Genomic DNA, 18893 nt, shown 5'->3' on the forward strand with positions numbered 1-18893 from the left:
CTCCAACACATGGCAGCTAAGCTGTGGGGCTATAAGCAAGCCCACACCAGCCCGCCGCCTCTCACCATGGGCAACTCCAGAATAGAAGAGAGTCCAACCCCTCTCAAGGAGTTGAGTTCCAGAACCCAAGCTGCGCGTGGAGGCGAGCCCGACTATATCTAGTCGGTACCGCTCGGCCTCCCGCACAAGCTCAGGCTCCTTCCCCCCCAGCGAGGTGACATTCCATGTCCCCAGAGCCAGTTTCTGTGTCCGGTGATCAGGTCGCCGAGGCCCCCGCCTTCGACTGCCACCCAATCCACTCTGCACCGGCCCCTTACGGTTCCTCCCACCGGTGGTGGGCCCATGGGAGGTCGGCCCCACGTCGCTGCTTCGGGCTAAGCCCGGCCGGGCCCCGTGGGGAAAGGCCCGGCCACCAGGCGCTCGCATTCGAGCCCCAACCCCGGGCCTGGCTCCAGGGTGGGGCCCTGGCTGCGCCATACCGGGCGACGTCACGGTCCTTGATTTTACTTGCCTCATAAGGGGGTTTTTGGACCGCTCTTAGTCTGGCCCATCACCCAGGACCTGTTTGCCTTGGGAGACCCTGCTGGGGGCATTAAGCCCCCGACAACATAGCTCCTAGGATCATCTGGGCACTCAAACCCCTCCACCACAGTAAGGTGGCGGTCCATGGAGGGGACTACTGTCCCTACCTACTACAAAAGTTGTGAAAAGAAAATCAAGCAGGAACCCTGCTGGGGAATTAACATTAGGGAACAGGACAATCTAAGGAGAACACAAAACTACCCAACTCGAGGGATTATCACAACTGTACAACAAACAGAAAACTACTCTAACAGAGCGAAACAATACACAAGGCACAAACAAACTGAAAACTACTCCGCAGAGCGACACACTCACACAATGGAGGACAGCACAGCAAGGCTAAGTTTAACACAGGTTCTGCAGATCGAATCTTACTCTTTTCTTACACAATACACATGTTGCACGGGGGAGAACAACCAACACACTCTACACAAACCAAGTCACTACAAATTCTCCCCCAGGACGCGAAGTCTCGCGGGTCCTTTTATACGAGGCCTCGTCGACACTCTCATTCCATTTGGTCCACGCTCTCCCAGACGAACCAATCAGGGCGGGGGGCCGACGGTGCAGCAATTTGCATATTAAAATCACACTCAAGAAGACTCTGAGGAGAACGTCACTCACTCCCCTCCTAAGGACCTCAGGGGCCGTGACAGTACCTACCCCATTAAATTACGTCAACATGTAAAAGATGTTGAAATAACCTTTAAAATGTAATGTTGGATTTGCCCCTTCTAATTAAGTCACAGTAACACAAACACATTATGTTGACCCAGCATATTTACATTTATGTCACTCAACAAAACAATTTCTTGCTAAATTATCATGTTATAATTGGGTGGAAATACTTTCCATAATTTTTTTATGTTGCCCCAACAAATGATTTTTTTGAGTGTTCCTCTCTACCTTCAATTATCAGACAACTTTACCATACAGTTTTCTTCACATCTCCGCACATGGTCTGTGTCACATAATGAAAGTGAAGGACCACTTTGTTTTAATCATGAATGTTTATCCCACAGACTTAAATGGCAGGAGCAGATGCTGTAAGATGCTCTTAGACAGCAAATTATATTTTGGACAGGAGTTGTCACATTTGTAACCGAAACCAAAACAATGATTTTTACCTACACCCTACCAAGTGGCTTTAAATATAATTCTAGGAACTACAAGTAAACCTGCACTCTATTATTAGTGTTATTATGAGTGTTCTATTAGGAACATATTGTACTATTACATTCTGAAGGTATAATGGAGCTAGTCCATGTATCTAGGAGAGTAACTAGGAGAGTTTTAAAGTCCAAGTCTAGGAATGTCAGCCTCTTATTATTTTATGAATCCAGGGATTTTTTTTTACTTGACAAAGTTAAGAAGATGAAATGAGTTAAAACATTGAGTTATTGTTATTCATGCTCAAATCAGTGTTTGTCCTCTCTGTCCTTCACAACACATCATGTGGAGCGATGACGGCTGTGGGAGGTGCCAGGGATGGTGGTGAAAATGTTTGTGTGGGAGTGTTCTTTTTTTTTTACTCGTGTTTGTGTGGTTGTTGTGTGTTTGTTAATAGTGGGTGGGATGTGAAGGCTTTCGTCATGTGTGGAAGGAGCATTTTGTTTTCCAATCTCTTCACGCTCAGTTTGACAGTCAGATGGGATTAATGGTCGGCAGAATGTAGAGTGACGGGGTCAGTGGAACACAGGACGAGGTGTGAAATCACTTCTCTGTGCCCCCCTGACTGAAAGCTGACAGAGCCGCCTTTAGAAAACACTGCTTGATATGAACACAGTTATAATCTATTTTTTATAATGTTTTCAATCAACGTTTGATTATAAACAATTTACCTAATAAAACTGGTCTGATTGGTCTTGGTCTGATGTAGCTTGCAAACTTATCCAGCACTTTAGATGGATCCTCTTTTTCACCCTCAGCCCAGGTAAACGTCTTGTACACTTCTCTGCCTTGCTCCCCCAGCCACGTACCTAGCCAGCGGGCTTGTTGTTTAGCTGCTAGCTCCGAGAGCCATCGAAGATGAACGTAACATGACTCCGGAATCTTTCAAACTCCTGGTATAAGTCGGCAGCATCCCAGACAATCTTCGGGTGCTCAAAGTGTGACGACGTCATTCTGATGTGTTTTATTTAATGCACTTTGGACTTCTGACACCATGTATTGTATTGCTCACATGAACCAGACATGTGTGGAGCTGAAACTGTGTTTATTCACTGCTGCGTATGCGCAATCATACCAGCTACGTGACAGGTATGTCATGACGTTAGGTAGTTACAGCAGGCGCAGTTATACACACTGGTGCTTCTGAACACAATATGTTACATCTCTCCTCCTAAAAATAAATACCATATACAAATTAACTGAATTCTGCTCAACTCTAAATCAACTCAGTACTGCTTATGTGTTAGCTGAAATTCTATAACCAAGACACCAAACATTAATTTTCCAATGTATGCAGCAATATCATTTAAGGTGAACAACAAGAAATAACAAATTAAACACACAACTGGGAGGGATGTTTACTGGCTCTCTTTCTCAATAAAAACATAACTTGCAAACTTTGGTCAGTTACAGGTTCAGTCTATCAGGGGGCTTCACAACTCTACCCTTAACCCTCTACCCTTACTGATCTCTGGTAACACTTGAGTGTTGGGATTTGAGTGTGGCAGTTCAGGGGGACAGGAAGGATGTGAATTATTATTAATATAATTCTATATATTATTTATATATATATATATATATATATATATATATATAATATAATTATCATTAGTGCGCATGCGTGTGAAACGTGTGTAGCCTGTTACAGGCGCTCCCGACTCCCTTTTTATTACTTTATTCTACTTATTTTGACTTTTTACTGTAGGACAACATTTCCACAGATCCCTGCCACACGCCAACAGGAAATTTATAGGAATTATAGGATTTTTGGAGTTTTTGTTCGTCGTTACACACTTTGGTCAGCGTAACGATGCAACTTCCAGCGGCACACCAGGGATCAGCTGTTCGACCTGAGGCCGGCCACCACTTCAAATAATGCACCAAGAGAAATCCCTCCTGAATGCTGGTGCAAGACACACAGGGGATGCAGAAGTAATAAAAAGCTACGGAGGAAGAGGGAGGCTTTGAAACAACGCAGGCTTATGATGAACTTCAAGCCGTGTCTCCCCTCCATCGTCATGGGCAATGTGAGGTCCCTGGCGAACAAGATGGATGAACTGACAGCACTGTGACAGAGTCAGAGGGAATACTGTGAGTGTAGTGTTATGTGCTTTACGGAGACATGGCTGCACCAGGATATACCTGATGACAATACAACAGTTACGGGATTCCACACGGTCCGTGCGGTCAGAGACTGGGAGCGGCAAGCGCAAAGGTGGGGGACTTAATAACCGGTGGTGTAATCCAGCTCACATCACGGTGAAGGAGCGCATCTGCAACCCGGATGTGGAACTATGTGCTGTTGGACTACGTCCATATTATTTACCCAGGGAGTTTTCTCATGTCGTCCTGGTAATTCTGTATGCTCCACCCTCTGCTAACCACAACACAGATGGACAGACGAAGCAAATGCGACACTTCAGGACTGCTTTGAAGTGACTGACTGGCAGGCACTCTGTGAACCCCACGGCCAGGACCTTGATGGGATCACAGAGTGCATCACTGGATACATAAACTTCTGTGTGGACAGTTTTGTTCCAGTTAGGACAGTAAATGTTGTTACCCCAACAACAAGCCATGGGTGACTGGAGACATTAAAGCCATTTAAAACAAGAAAAAGAAGGCATTCAGAGCGGGCGACAGGGAGAAGGTGCGAGCTACACAGAAGGACCTGAGAATAAAAATCAGGGAGGCCAAGGAGAAGTACAGGAAGAAGCTGGAGTGGAAACTTCAGCAAAACAACACAAGAGAGGTGTGGAGTGGCATGAGGACCATCACTGGGTTACAGGTCGGGCAGCAGTGGTGGAGTTAATGGCAGTGTGGAAAGGGCCAATGAGCTGAATCGGTTTTTTAACAGATTTGATACAGTGACCCCAGTTCACCCTGCTAACGACTCTTCAGCAGCTGAGGGACAACGACCAGCCACATCCCCCGCCCTCTCTTCCCCCACAGCTCATCCATCATCCTCATCTGGATCAATCTTGATCTTGGGTTTCACAGTCACTACTGACACTTTTGCTTCTTCTTCTCTGACAATTTTCATTTGTCATTTGTCATGTGACATTACAAACTGCTGGGAAATTTCAATAGCTTTTGCTAGTGTCAGTTCCTCACCTCTATCCAGCAGCCTTTCTTGTACCCTTTTTTCTCTCACACCCGCGATGATTGCATCAATTAACATATCATCTGGATCAGGATATTCACAGTCCATCAGGATTAGTCTCAGATCCTTAAGAAAGTTATCAAAACCTTCAGTCTGACCTTGTTTTCTCTGTTTGAAGGGATGTCTTGCAATCGTTTTTTCTTGGTCTGATGTAGCTTGCAAACTTATCCAGCACTTTAGATGGATCCTCTTTTTCACCCTCTGCCCAGGTAAACGTCTTGTATACTTCTCTGCCTTGCTCCCCCAGCCACGTACCTAGCCAGCGGGCTTGTTGTTTAGCTGCTAGCTCCGAGAGCCATCGAAGATGAACGTAACATGACTCCGGAATCTTTCAAACTCCTGGTATAAGTCGGCAGCATCCCAGACAATCTTCGGGTGCTCAAAGTGTGACGACGTCATTCTGATGTGTTTTATTTAATGCACTTTGGACTTCTGACACCATGTATTGTATTGCTCACATGAACCAGACATGTGTGGAGCTGAAACTGTGTTTAATCACTGCTGCGCATGCGCAATCATACCAGCTACATGACAGGTACGTCATGACATTAGGTAGTTACAGCAGGCGCAGTTATACAGACTGGTGCTTCTGAACACAATACGTTACAAAACCTAAATGTTATTATTTTAAAATAAATAGTGCTGTGGTGCTATCTCTCATAGAGACAGCACAGTCTGATGTGATTTTTTTAGTGTGGAATTTTCTAAAAGAATGGAGGTGATCCCACCTCTGATGGTATGGTAACACTGGACCTCAGCTGCTTAGTATGTAGAATTACAACTAGCTAACCATTTGGCCCAAAGAGAGTATACCTAAGAGATACTATACTTTCCTCTTTATTTTTTGGTTGTTTTTGTTTTTTTGTTACTATTAATGAGGAACAGTGCTTGCTAGCTTGATGTGACTTTTGCTTGTTGAGGAGTGCAGTGACACAAGATGCATAGTAATGTTACCTTTCTGCTGTTGGACAGGTTGGTATATGTAAATCAATTGGAGCAGGCCTTGTAGCTTGACATTTGGTGTCTAAATAATCAATTATTTTGTTATCTTCTGCATTTTTGTGAGTGTCTCTGAGCAGGGGTTTAGGACAGAAATCACTTTGCTTGTGTTTTCTGTCTTTAAGACATCATGTTTTTTACTCTCTTTTTTTTAATGCTTCAAAAGTTGATCTGTCTAAAACAACCACTGAATGCTTTTGCATACTCTGTCTCCATGACTACCATGTCACTACAAACAGCAGATTTGAAAGGCAGCATCCTGTAGAATACAAAGAATGGCTCTGTACAAAGTTTGAACCTGTAGCATTGTCACAACCCAGGGTAACTTCTAAAGTGCCAAATCTTCTCTCACATTATTGCTAATGCTAATCTTTACAAATCCACAACTAGGAGAATACTGAACAACCATGCTATGCATGGCAGAGCTGTAACAAGAAAGCTGCTCTCCAAACACAACATCACTGCCTATCTTTTTTTTAAGTAATTTATTTATTTACTATTTTATTAATTATATTAATTAAGATGTGTTTTTTTTAAAAAAATAAAATGTGTGGCAGATGAGACCAAAACAGAACTATTGAGAAGCATAAATGAGAAGCATTATGTGAGAAAGAACTACTTTCCAGGATAAGAACCTAGTTGCATTTGTAAAACACGGTGGTGGTAGTATCAGGGTTTGGGCCTGTTTTGCTGCTACTGGGCAATGATGATATGCAATCATTCTATTTTAATTACTTCAGCAGATCAGGCCATCTTAGCATTGCATTCCTGTAGCATGTTTGTTCTAATGTTGTGTGACATAAACATCAAATTCAAACATCAAGTGTGGGATGTGGACATTTTGGTATGTGTAGCTCTCAATAGTCCCAGATCGTGTATCACGTGACATTTTCAACACGTCGTAACAGAAAAACCCCTGCCATCTACAATGCTGTTGATCTTTTTCATCGATCTTTGGAAAGTGCAGATTTCGAACGTTCACCCAGTTTTTATGTTGATACACCCAGTAAAACCAGAGATACGATACGTTTTAGTTCGAGTATTTGTCAGAGCATAAAAGAGCGATCAGAGCGCTCGGCAGGCGTTGGATTTCTCTCGCCGTACTCGTCAATTTTGGTCTTTTTACAAGTCGGTCAGATATAAATAGTAGATAAATAGTATTTTTTTTCCATTCGGATTTAGTGATTTTTGTTTGTTTTGGGGCCCAATATGTTAATAGAGTAGGTTAAACCTAAAAATAATGATCAGATCTTATAGGTGAGGTTGTGCTGAAAAGGATACCAAACATGGGTATGGTAATATTTTCAATGTGGGATATTAAGACAAAACCAAAAGCATTCATAAACGGCCAGAATAGGCCCAGACTTTTGAAGGTTAAGCAAGTGCTATGGTGTCTTGATAGTGAATGTGTGCGTTTGTGTGAGTGTTATGGTGGACAGCTGTGAAATGGGCTGTGACATTAACTTAAGCCAGACTTAGACTTTGCCCATGGCAAGACAGAATCCACAGTGGCCTTGTGTCAACATACTCACTCTTTCTGTATATCTGTCCGTCATGTTGTCACTTCTTGGTCCGCACAACCACAAACACATACAATAGTTCTACTATATCTAATAAAGGCTAAGTACCATTTCAGCTACTGTCTATGTTCTCCACCTAAGCATGTACTCGCTCTGGCCACCTTCTTCCCACGGGTCACAAAGCAAAATGAATGTTTTATGTGTTCATGGTGAAAGTAGTTAGCAGCAGAACCTATGACCACATCTACAGGACACATTTTTAAGTCCAGCATAAACAAACACATCCAAAACAAAAAGATCCCAGTGAGATGCAAGGAAATGAAAAATCGAATTTCTGTGCCATATGTTCATCATTAGATTTAATGAGAGTATTGATTGTCTAAATCTGATTGGCTCAGAGACATTCATGAATAATTTCTGATCATGTGTAGAATGTTAGCAAGGACTGTAATTTTTTAGCCTTGCAGGAGGTGCGTTGTTATTTTTCTGAGACTCCTGTGGCACTGATCATGCCTTATTATGGCCGGCGGGCACATTTTTCCAGCTCCACTCTCATGTGTTGATGATAGAGCACAGTAATTGGCTACACTGAGTGACAACCGATGTCTCGGAGGAGATAATGAGGCAGCCATTTTGAGTGTAATTCTGACAGTCACTTTGAGCAGTTAACACAATTAACTGCTGCAGCAGGCAGATCATTGGGTATGTATATTTATTAGCAGGCTGATTCCGGATTACACATTTTGAATATTAATCAAGGACTGATTACAGGCAGAACATTAAGAACATGGGATGTCTTTCTCTGTATATTAATAGATTTTTGTGGAATTGTTGTTGGAATTGTTCCAGAGGTGAAAGATCACATTCTTTATTTTTGTTTTATGGTGTTAGGCTTTTATGATGTGCATTCACAAGCTGCTGGGAGATTCTGGAATGGGCAGATATGTCTTCTAACAATGTAAGGTAATAGGATGACTCCTGGTAACCGTGTTCAGTGAGCCTAATGCACCTAAACATATACAGAGTGCTGTGCATTCTCTGCCACTTTGCTCTCCATGGGACAGCAGTGGCTCAGTGGTATAGCAGGTTTTTCCACCAGGGTTGGTGGTTCGATCCCAACTCCTCCCTAGTTATTGTTGTGTGTCCTTGGGCAAGACACTTTACCCTCACCGGCTCACTTGCTGGTCATTGTTTGACACTGCTTGGCAGCAGCCTTAAAAAACAATTACCCTCTGGGATTATTAAAGTATGCAAAATAAAAAATTTTTTTTACTGTCTTTAGTCCTTGGCGTATATAAGGAGAAGCTTTAATTCTCATTTGTTTTGTGACTGATTTCAATTCAGTGCAGATTATTTGTCTCCGTTTTACCATAATGCACTCCTGCAGCAGCTGCCAGTTTAAGTATTACCTGGGTCAACTGTTTATGGCACTGCATTTAGGTAACAAATCTAATATTTAAAATCTAATACATCTGGCATTATCCACATTTTCTCTAACTGTGGAAAATAGTGCAACATGTAGAACACTGACACTGACTGGAAGTTTTTACCTCGCTGAGTAAATAACACTTAAAAATTTTACTCTACCTCTGAAAATAAAAAATAAAAAAAACATGGTTGATTTAATCCTGTTTCTTATACAATATCATTAGCCAGGGCCGGACCAAGCCTTTATGGGGCCCTAAGCAAAATTTCATACCACCACCTCAGCAGAAGATTTGTGTTTTGATGGTACCTTATATTATGGACTTTGCAGACAAACAAAAAACAACATAGGCATGAAACAAAGAACCCGAATGGCCATTTCAAGTAGTTCAATCAATTTCAACATTACATGGTTACAATCGACGTGATTGTGCCTTAAAATGTTAGCCATTCAACTTCCCAAACTCTCCCAATGTCTATATGCCACACAGCAGCATGAAAGGGGCAGTGTGGAAATTGTCTGTGTGGAGAGGGACGTGGCAGAAGTAATGCAGGGGGGCAAAAGTTTGTGTAGGCTACAGGATCCTCCTACCAGCCTAGCTTGGAAAGGGGACTCCTCAGGCTTGAGGTGAAAAAGTCTTTTCCCATCTTGAGTTGAGATGAATTAATTGAGTTCAGGCTCTAGGCCTTATCAGTAGCTCGCCATAAAAACCTGGCCAGGGTTTCAGTTAGTGTACACACAAATAACAGTAATTATTATTAGCTGCATTAAATACATTTTCCAATTCAATATCAATATAACATCCATCAATGTACATCAATAAATATGATATATAATGTCAAAATAAATCACATACAATATTATTCAATATACATTAACAAGCATCAATGTATTTTGATATAATATGTACATTCTGTAATATTGAACTTTATTATTTTACAAAAGGCATTAAAACAATAATATAATGCACAGTGCTAATATAGGACAACAACAAATTATATCAATTTGCATTGATAAAGTTTTGGTTTTTGTATGTAAACATTCGAAGAGTAACAGGACATTAGTGGAGTTATGAACACTTCATTTAAGTTTGCATTATTTGAGAAACAAAGCTTAAAAGCCCATGCTAACCGGCCCATTCAAATCAATAGATCCGGCTAGGCTAGTGGTAGCATTACAATAGCTCGCGGCTAACAAGTCAATGCTAATGCTAACGTTAGCTTCGAACAAACAAACACTCACCGATTCGGCTCCGTAGTTGAACACAAAGCTCCTTTCTCTCAATAGTATGACCAAGGTGGAGGCTCCTACAAGTCAGAATTTAATAAACAAATAAAAAGCGCTGTCAGCCAATATTAAGCGAACCGAAAACTTTTGTTCGGTACACGTGTTTCAATTGGCTGGTCGCCACACAGACGCCATTGCACGCAGCTTCACGGCCTTCATAGTGTAGTTTCACCAACTAGTTGGGAAGGTAGCAGAGCTGAAATGAAGTTGATGGTGTCAACTATGTAGGAGCAGTACATGTCAGAGTAAAAAGAGGACATTTCCTGTTACCAGCAGGGGGCACCATGAGTAAGGCAGGATTTCAACACATAGAGGCTTTCAGGGCGGAGTCTTCATCATGCTCATAAAGTTTGGATACGTTTAGATAAAGTATGCGGGCATGAGAGCCGTTCGAAGTTTCATGGCAAAATCATGAATCGTCGCCACAGAGCAAGCCACAGAGGCCACGCCCTTTAAGTTAGAGAAAAGCTTTTGATACCTTTTGATCAGCAGGTCCTTTAGGTGACCTCCAGTAAATTTCAAGTCAATTGGGTGAAATCTCTAGGAGTTGTTCATCCGCATACCAATGGTGTAAATCTCCAAAATCGCCATTTTCCATCCAAGATGGCACACTTCCTGTTGGGTTGAGGTCATGGTGTCACCACTCGGTGCTCGGGCCCTAATAAACACTACAATTACAATAGGGCCTTCGCACCACTCGGTGCTCGGGCCCTAATAAATGTTGCAAACAATAAAATGCATCTGGTAAATATACAACACAACTTACATCTCTATGGACACACACTGGGATACAAACAGTGCATCATGCTTCTGTATGCTTCTAAACATCTCACTGCCGTCAGTCTCTTCTTTTCTGTGTCTGATGCAATCAGCGGCACTCTACCTGTTGGAGCACAACAGTACACCTAGCGGCTAGATACTGCACTCTCTTGTAATCTTCAGAACACATATAGACAAAGTTATGGCCAAAATAAACAGAAAAATTACTCTAGGAGGACAAAAACGTCCCGAACAGTGCATAAGGGTTAAGGTACTTTACAGAAACCCAGAGAATGACCCCCTTTCAAGCACTTTAAGGCCAAAGGCCAGGCCAGGTGTCAAGGAACTCCTTTTTAATGGAAGGACAAGGTGACAAGCTGACAGGATTAAAGTGAAGAAGAAAAGGTAGATGACAGAGAGGTTGAAATAAGTTTTATATTTTGAATTTTGGGCAGCACAGTGGTGCAGTTGTTTCCAGCAGGGACTTTCTGTGTGGAGGTTGCACATTCTCCCTGTGCCTGCATGGGTTTTCACCACTCCCTAAAGATCCCTAAACTGGCATAGTGTGAGTGTGATTGGTTGTTTGTCTATCTGTGTTGGCCCTGCTACGGAATGGCGACCTGTCCATGGTGTACTCTGCACATTGATAGCAACTGACAGGAGGTTTAACATAATGATAATTTCATTCTGTCCATTTAGGTAAACTGACATAATACAGACTCTTGTTGCTTTCATGCAAGTTCCCTCACAGATTGTCAGCAAGTCTCAGGAGAGAAAAAGCGCACTCTTCAACTCCATCAATTATTTACTTTGTAAATACACCTTGCTGTCACTTCTGACCTTTGAGAAAGTTTGAGGCTTTTCAGTCAATTAAGAGACATTTTTGAAGCAGATGCTGTGCCGGTGACCTCACTGAAAAGCCTGCTGAGATTCCAATTTGCAGCATAAACAAGCCTGAGACTGTATGGAGAAAAAGCTGCTAAAGACCACATGGAATGCAAGGAGTGCCTCTAAAAACAAATCTATTTTTACACAAAAAGCAAAAAACACCTTCAGGAGAAATACTGTCAGTAGAAATCTGACAAACTGGAAAGTAACATGGAAATCAAGGTGTGTCTAATGAGACAGTGGACAGGAGGGAGACAATGGCAGGAAAACACAGAGTGATCTTTCTTGGCAATTCATGTTCCATCCAAGGAAATTGAGACATGCCATATGTCCATCTCCTACAATTAACTTATGTATGTTAGAGTAGAAGGGAATGAATGTGGAAGAGAAAAAGGGGAGAGCTTTGTGTGAAGTGAGGCTTTTCTCAGCATGGAAAGCTTCCTCTCAGCAGGCACTAAGAGATCTTCTCTTCCTGCAATGACTCCATCAGGATTAGTGTGGAAATGGCAGAAATCAATGCACTGAGGAGTTGGCCTGTCGAGGATGCCTGGATTTGGAGGAGGAAAACCAATCCAGTGAGACTAGGGTATCAGTTGTAATCTCTGAACGCAGTCAGAGCCAGACACCCCTTACCCTTCTCTGCCTCAAAATCCTCACCTGGAGTGAGAATACACAATGGTCGCACATTGGGTCTTAGACACAGATACCAGGGGTGGGACGGTTCAGGAAAAAAATCCAACCGTTCGGTACACGTTTCGGTTTGGGGCGAGTGTTCTGTTCGGTTCTAGACATGCGCATCAAGTAATACAGGGAGGCATTTTACCACAGCATAGAGATGAGTGTTGGCAACTTGGCGTCTCTCTCGCTACATCTGGTGACTTTTCAAACTATCAAAAGCAACTACTGACACTGGTGACTTTTGGAGGCTGACGTGAAAGCATGCATTCTGCAGTCAGGCTACTGTCCTCGACAAGCAGCGACCATGAGCTCCCCCAACTCAAAACACTCACAGCCAGTCACTCTGACAGTGGCTTCACGCAGCAGAGAGACCCACACCACTCTGCGTCCAATTGTGCGCAAAGCTGCCGAAGGTCTCGTCAATGCTTACAGAGCAGGATGTAAATAGAATATTTAAGATAGATATTTAAGATTAAGATAATATAATGATAGGGGAAAAACTGAACTGATTCTAAATATGGTGAATGTTGGATAATTAGGATTTATATTTTGTGCTCATCTATGGTATTTCCAGAGTGTTAAAAGTAGAAAAAACCTCAACAATGTAAACCGAACCGAACCGAAAACCGTGACCTCAGAACCGTGATAAGAACCGAACCGTGGATTTAGTGAACCATTCCACCCCTAACAGATACACACTAGTTAATCTAGGGGACATTTGTTGATAATTATGTGTGCTTTGTGTTATGCCCTGATCTGGTTTGATGTAACAGTAGGCTTTATTCAAAATAGTAAAAATAGTAAAAACAATAGCAGGATTGTGTCTGAATTTGGTGTTCTGCCATTTGTCAAGTAACACCAGGTGCTGCATTCAGGATGGTCTCACTCTGATTGCATTACATACAAATGCATGGCAAATGTCTAAAAGCCACACATATGCATTTTGTCATTAGATTTCAGCCTGTAAGCTAGTCTGTAGGACTTACAATAATGGCTTTACTGACCGTCCATCCAATATGTGAGGAGATGTAAAAATGCATAGCACATATCTACCATTTCTCCTTATAGATTCTGAACTACTGGATAAGGTCATCACAGGTCGTGCAAACATAGCGTTAAAGATCATTTCTCACATGTTCTCCTTCAAGAAGGCTAATTTGAGGCACAAAAACAACATGGTCGTTTATATTAGAGATGGGTTAAAAACTACTGATGTTAATCCACTCTGACCTCCTCCATACACACATTGTTTTATGTTTCTCTTTGTGCAATACATTCATTTTGGTTATGCTATGGATAGCAATGCAAGCTTTTTGTACTTAGACTTACACTTAGTCTCATCTGCTTCCTTACATGCAGTCAATGCAGTAATAATGTAGACTTAAAGTGGGAAGTAGATTTTTAGGTTTAACACCCTGTTGGTGAGTTCGCCTATTCAGCACACAGCTTCTTAGCCATTAGCCAGGTGTGTGATTAAGGTTAGCGCTTTAGCAGTCATGCTACTCTCTTGTTTCTTTTCATCCTTTACCTTTGCACTCTCCCATACTGCTGCTTTCAGCAGAAATTAGCTGCATTAAGGCAGTGACTAATCGCTTCACGTTTTCCCTTCCATTGCATTTGCCAGCCATGGCCGTGGCTGTCTGGATCCATAGGTAATGCTAGCCTTATACGAAAGCCAGACCACCTCAATCAATAACCACGTCTGGCAAGGACGGAGATGGAGGAGAGGAGAAGGGGAACAGGATGCTGACTAATTCAATGAAATAGACATTACCCAGAGCTCGCAACGCGCCAGGGCATGAGTAATCATAGACAAATTCATTTTGGAGCCCAGGAGCCCAGTATTGCTTTCAATTAAGGGCAGAGTTTAAAGTGAGTCAGGTGCATATAGTGTGAGGGAGGAAGAGGAGAACGGAGATAAATTCAGACAGCATTCGGATCAGTTTCTGTTGACATTGCCAATTTGTCAGTAAGGTCTTCTTTAGGCATTAAGAACAGCCAGCCTTATGCCTAACTAACCAGTTCGCTATGAAATGCTCACAATCATCTATCTATTCCAAAAAATAATGCATTACAAGAGGATGCTGGCTAAAGAACAAACAACAAATGTGCTATAGTGCTGTTCCTAACTGAAGTAAAGTGTAAAGTGAGTGGAGTAAAGTGATTGTGGGTAAATGGATTCATTATAGACTACATTAACAGTGCTAACAAACTAAACAGCAACTGGTCAAACACCAGTGGTCTCGCATGTCTTGTTTGCAAACCTGTCACTTCTGGCTGAGTTAGAGATGCAATGGCAGTGACTGATTCAGGCATTTTGTATCTAACAGCAGCATAAAAGGCAAAGGCAGACTGAGTTTACGTAAAGTGCTTTAGCTATTGAGCTACATTGAGCTACATTATCAAAAATAATACAAAATGCAAATATGTGAAAACTGTTATTTTATATGTTCATTAGACTAATTAAACCAAGCAGAAATTTCACACTGAAAATATACTTTTAAATATGTTTTGTAGACAATTTGACCCTCAACATAATAAGAGGGTTGAATTTGACAGATGTATCTACTCCAATATTTGTTACTTATTTGTTATTTATTACCTTTTCATCCAGTGATGTGTTTTTGTCAGGATGTGGAGAAGACTCACACAGATTCAGTGGTAGAGGATTATCCTAGGTTTAATACAGGAAAAATGGTCGGTACGCGGTAGTCAGTCCAATAAGGCAACAGCACAAGTGGGCTAGGCTAGATCAGTAGTTACAAACAATAAGACAATCCACTATGACTCAGGCACAAAAAGGTCAGTCAAAAAACAATCAATACAAAAAGCAGGCTTAGTCATACAACAGAAGAGACAATTTTGAAAAAAGTGCTGGAAGACTCAGAAAACACACAAAACCATCAGGCGATGACCTAGGCAAAACACACACTACAAGGAAAGACATTTAGACGCAGGTGGTACACATTGTGTACTTCACATTAGAGTGAAGCCGGTAATCAACCTGAAACAGGAGAAAGATCAGAACTTTTCATATTCACTTCAAATACTCCACATACAGATCCATTTATTTCTTTATTTTCTTGTCTAAATCTGAAGGCACAACAAGGCTGTGAATTGCATTTTTTCAACTGTTGCATTGTGTGTAGTAGCAGAGTTCCTCATTTTTTAAGGTACACAGTAAAAAACAGAGAGATAATTTAACTCTTAGAGAGTTGAATTTCATTTTTTTCAGACAATATTTGGTCCTACTCAAAGATAGAGTCAAATGTACTCTATGGCCAGTGTCAAATATTCAGAGTTAATTTTACTCTGTTGCATGAAACTTGACACCCACATGTCCTCATGAGTCTCACCACCTCTTCGGTGTTAGAACTTCATGGAAAACCTGGTAACGTATGAGGCAAGACTGCAGGACTTAGAGGTCCAATGCAGGCAGCAAAGCCACAAAAACTACCAGGTGGGGAGGGAGATTAACTCAACCATCCAGAAGTTTAAATGTCGTACACACATGTACACGTAGATGCACACACCAACACACCCTCCTCACTGATGGTGCAAATCAATATTGCAGCTAACCACAAGGTGCCACTGGCATAGGGGTTGGTGTTTGACTCTTTGTAACTTTTTCAGACAACCAGGAGAATTAGGAGGCCATTATCAAGCACATCATCAAAGTGGAACTGTGCATGTCAGCCATACTGGGGCGTAGGCAGAGACGGAGCTTAATTGTATCTCTGCAGTGTTGAACACTGATGGAATCAACTCTGTCAAACAACTCCACAACCGGACACAACTTAACTCTGAAAGTGTTGAAATTACACTTCAGGAGTTAAAATCAACTCCTAAACATTTAACTCTGAAATTTTAAGTCCATTTTTTGCTGTGTACTGTTTGATTTTGGTAATTTCCAGGAGAGATAAAAGATAGCATGGAACTTATTTGTATTTCCTGAATAAAATGAAAAAAACAAAACATTGTTATTGAGCTTGTTGATCCTGTATATTGTGCAATATACAGTATTGTATAGCACAACCTCAGTAATACAGATGACTCTACCTGAGGAATACAGGCCACAGAAAACATGATGATGACAAAAGCACAGCAAGAAGTATGTTGTACAAATGAACATGTACACAACCGAGTCATACATCACAGCTCTGATGCTGTAAAAAACAAAATTACTTAATTTTCTTTTTAAATTAGTATTTTGTGCGCACGTTATACATATTTCGTGGCCACGATATATTTATTTTTTGACCATGTCATCAGAGGGGCTACGTACATTTGTTACTGCCTGTACCTGTTAGCAGTTGGATTTTTTTTTATTGCAGGACAAACAGGTAGTACAAGTACAGAGCAAGACATACATGTACATACATACATACATACATACATACAAAACAAACACATAACACGATGAACATGAATGACACAGAACAAAACAAAACAGACAGAACAAAAGATAATAATTGTTAATGACTATAAGTGAAGGCTGGATTATGTGTGCATGTGTTGTGTGCATAGGTGTGCATGTCAACAGAGAAAGTAAAATGCTCTAACAGGAGTAAAAAAATACAAAAAATAGAACAAATAATTATGTTAATAGTAATAATAATTATAATTATTAATAATAATAATAATAATAATAACAATGTCAATGATAAGTGAATACATATAGTGTGCGGTCATAAAAAAACATTAGTGTAGTGTATGTATTTGTATGTACTGTAGTGGATGATGTATTTTATGTTGGGTCATGATTGCTAAGAGGTGAAAAATGATTGCCAGATAGGGTTATGATCATGTTTAGCTGAGGTTGTAGCTTCTAAGGAGATGTAGTCAGTGATCAGGTTTTTCCAGTGTGTGATGTGTATAGAGCTGTGTGATTTCCAGTTCATGAGGATAACTTTTTTTGGCGATAGTTAGCACCACAAGGAGTAAGCGGCTGTGTGAGTTGTCCGGTGTTAATGAGGATATGTCTCCTAGCAGACAGAGGCAGGGGGAGAGAGGGACGTGGCAGCCCATGTTATAAGATAAATGTCTGTAATGCTTTTCCAGAAGTGTTGGATAGGTGTGCAGTGCCAGAATGCATGGATGTAACTATCTGTGCAGTTTTGTAAGCAATGTGAACAGAGTCCAGATGAGAAACCCATTTTTTGCATTTTTTGTCCAGTTAGGTGAGTTCTATGGATGATTTTGTATTGTATAAGTTGCAAGGTGCGTTGTCATGAAGTAAATGTTTTGGCAGATGTGGGACCAGAAGTCGGCATTAGGAGCAATGCATAGATCAGATTCCCATTTTTCTGAGGGTAAAGACAGTGTTGTGTCAGCCTGTAATATTAATTTATAGATTTTAGAAAGAAGTTATTTTGAAGAAGAAATGTTAATGAGTGCAGAGGCTGAAGATGGAAGGTCTAGGTTTATGTTCTTTTTTTCAGTTTTGATTGGATCGACTTTGAAACTTGTAGATACTGTAAAAATTGATGGCTCCCAATGCCGAAATTCTGGACCAGGACAGTGGAACCAGAGTATTGTTTTGAATGATGTTTTTAAGATTTGTGATCCCTAGCTCTATCCATGTGTTTATCTTTAATGGTTGCTTATTACACAGGAAGTCCGGGTTATGCCAGATCGGGGTGAAGAAAGACGGGGCCAAAGTGGAGTTAGTGATGTTGTAGAATTTCCACCAGGCTGCAGATGATATTGTAGGGCTTTAGAAACAGAGTTGTTTTTTTACTGTCTGACTTAGAAATGGCAAATCTGATACATGGATGTCTTTACTGATTGTTTGTTCTATGTCTAACCATGTGCTATCTGACTCAGTGGGATGTGTCCATTTATATATATATTGAAGTTGATTTGCCAGTGAGTAACAGTAGAAATTCGGTGACCCCACTCGTCACCTGGATCACTAACTATCTCACAGGTCGACCGCAATTTGTGAGGCTGAGGAACACCGTCTCGGACACGATAGTGAGCAGCACGGGGGCACCCCAGGGCACAGTACTTTCTCCATTCCTGTTCACACTCTATACATCAGACACTGCTCACAGTCCTGCCACCTGCAGAAGTTCTTGGATGACTTTGCCATTGTGGGCTGTACCAGCAGAGGTCGAGAGTACATGAGTGTGGTGGACAGCTTCGTGGAGTGGTGCGGACAAAACCACCTGCAGCTGAATGTCACAAAGACAAAAGAGCTGGTGGTGGACTTCAGGAAGCACCAGACACTCCCAGACCCAGTCAGCATCAAAGGTACCAACGTGGACATTGTGGACAGCTACAAATACCTGGGTGTCCACATTGACCACAAACTGGACTGGTCCACAAACGCAGAGGCAATATACAAGAAGGGACAGAGTTGCCTGTATCTCCTAAGGAGACTTAGGTCCTTTAACGTCTGCCAGACCATGCTGCAGAT

This window comes from Parambassis ranga, chromosome 5, assembly GCF_900634625.1.
Source record: "Parambassis ranga chromosome 5, fParRan2.1, whole genome shotgun sequence".
In the NCBI taxonomy this organism is placed as follows: domain Eukaryota; kingdom Metazoa; phylum Chordata; class Actinopteri; family Ambassidae; genus Parambassis; species Parambassis ranga.